This window comes from Varanus komodoensis, unplaced genomic scaffold (assembly GCF_004798865.1).
Source record: "Varanus komodoensis strain SLA01 unplaced genomic scaffold, ASM479886v1 scaffold1, whole genome shotgun sequence".
NCBI lineage: Eukaryota > Metazoa > Chordata > Lepidosauria > Squamata > Varanidae > Varanus > Varanus komodoensis.
The window spans coordinates 66,640,568-66,642,680 of record NW_025335268.1 but is presented as its reverse complement, the minus strand read 5'-3'; the positions used below and the strand labels follow the sequence as shown (position 1 = coordinate 66,642,680).

The 2,113-nt window shown below is 41.8% G+C and overlaps 1 pseudogene; it reads right to left on the bottom strand.

Annotated features, from left to right (window-relative positions):
• Positions 1–1,668: 1,668 nt before the first annotated feature.
• On the bottom strand, positions 1,669–1,787 carry LOC123034397 (annotated as a pseudogene).
• Between the last annotated feature and the right edge of the window lie 326 nt (positions 1,788–2,113).

The following is a 2,113-nucleotide window of genomic DNA, read 5'->3' as shown; positions in this document are numbered from 1 at the left end:
CCACTTGATTTCACATTCCAGGATGTCTGGCTCGAGGTCAGTGAGCACCCCATCGTGGTTATCAGGGACATCAAGATCTTTCTTGTATTGTACTTCTGTGTAATCTTGCCACCTCTTCTTAATTGCTTCTGTTAGGTCCCTGCCATTTTTGTCCTTATGCCCATCTTTGCATGAAACATTCCCTTCATAACTCCAATTTTCTTGAAGAGATCTCTGGTCCTCCCTATTCTACTGTTTTCTTCTATTTCTTTGCACTGCTCATTTAAGAAGACATTCTTATCTCTTCTAGCTGTTCTCTGGAATTCTGCATTCAATTGGGTGTATCTTTCTCTTTCTCCCTTGCCTATTGCTTTCCTTCTTTTCTCAGCTATTTGTAAAGCTTCCTCGGACAGCCATTTTGCTTTCTTGCATTTCTTTTTCTTTGGGATGGCTTTAGTTGCTACCTCTTGTACAATGTTGCGAACCTCCGTCCATAGTTCTTCAGGCACTTTGTCTATCAGATCTAATTTCTTAAATCTATTTGTCACCTCTACTGTATATTCATCAGGAATATGATTTAGGTCATATCTGAGTGGCTTATTGGTTTTCCCTACTTTCTTCAAGTTAAGCCTAAATTTGGCAAAAAGTCATCTCCTGGTCTTGTTTTTACTGACTGTATAGAGCTTCTCCATCTTTGGCTGCAGAGCACATAGTCAATCTGATTTCTGTGTTGACCGTCTGGTGATGTCCGTGTGTAGAGTCGTCTCTTGGGTGGTTGGAAAACAGTGTTTGCTATGAGCATTGTATTCTCTTGACAAAATTCTACCAGCCTGTGCCCTGCTTCATTTTGAACTTCAAGGCCAAACTTGCCTTTTATTCCAGTTATCTTTTGGCTTCCTACTTTAGTGTTCCAATTCCCCATGATGATAAGGACATTATTTTTTTGGTGTTAATTTTAGAAGGTGTTGTAGGCTTTCATAGAACTGCTCAACTTCAGCCTCTTCAGCACCAGTGGTTGGGGCATAGACTTGGACTATTGTGATGTTGAATGGTTTGCCTTGGATTCGAACTGAGATCATTCTGTCATTTTGGAGATTGTATCCCAGTACTGCTTTTCCTACTCTTTTATTGACTATGAAGGCTACTCCATTTCTTTGGAGGGATTCTTGCCCGCAGTAGTATACCTGATGGTCATCTGAATTAAATTCATCCATTTCTTCCATTTTAGTTCATGATTCCTAACATGATTCCAGGTTCCTGTGGAATATAGATCTTTATAGCATTGGACTTTCCTTTCACCACCAGATACATCCACAACTGAGTGTCCTTTTGTCTTTGACCCAGTCACTTCATTCCTTCTGGTTCCACTAGTACTAGCCCTCCGCTGTTTCCCAGTAGCACACTGGACACCTTCTGACCTGAGGGGCTCATCTTCCAGTGTCATATCTCTTTGCCTGTTGATACTGTCCATGGGGTTTTCATGCAAGGATACTGGAGTAGGTTGCCATTTCCTTCTCCAGTGTATAACGTTTTGTCTATGACCTGACCATCCTGGGTGCCCCTGAATGGCATAGCTCATAGCTTCATTGTGCTACGCAAGCCCCTTCGCCATGGCAAGGCAGTGATCCATGAAGGGGGCTCCACTATAGAAACAAAGAAACAGAGCAAGAAACATAGAAGCAGAGTAAAAACCTACAGCATCTGGTATTGCCTGGTAGTTTCCCATCCAAGTACTAACCAGGCCGGACCCTGCTTAGTTTCCGAGATCAGATGAGATTGGGCACTTTCAGGGCAGTATGGCTGGACAATTGTTGTTTTCCGTTCATTTTATTTTGTATGCATGTTTGTGTCTGTGTTTTAAAATGCTCTCCAATGTTCTCAAATTTTGTTAACTGCCAGGAGAACAGGTGGGCAGTTGGGCTATTGGGTGTAACCAAATGAAATAAATGAGTACTTAAATAAATAAGTAAAGTTGAAAACAGAACTGCTGACCCGTACATACAGTTTCCAAGATGGCACTAGCATTGTCCTTAAGGTATAAGGAGCAGCAAATGGCAGACAGTGAGTTGTGACACAACATGGCAGTGGCTTCATAATTTTGAAGTTTTAGGGGCAATTTTTGGAGCAGGTTTGG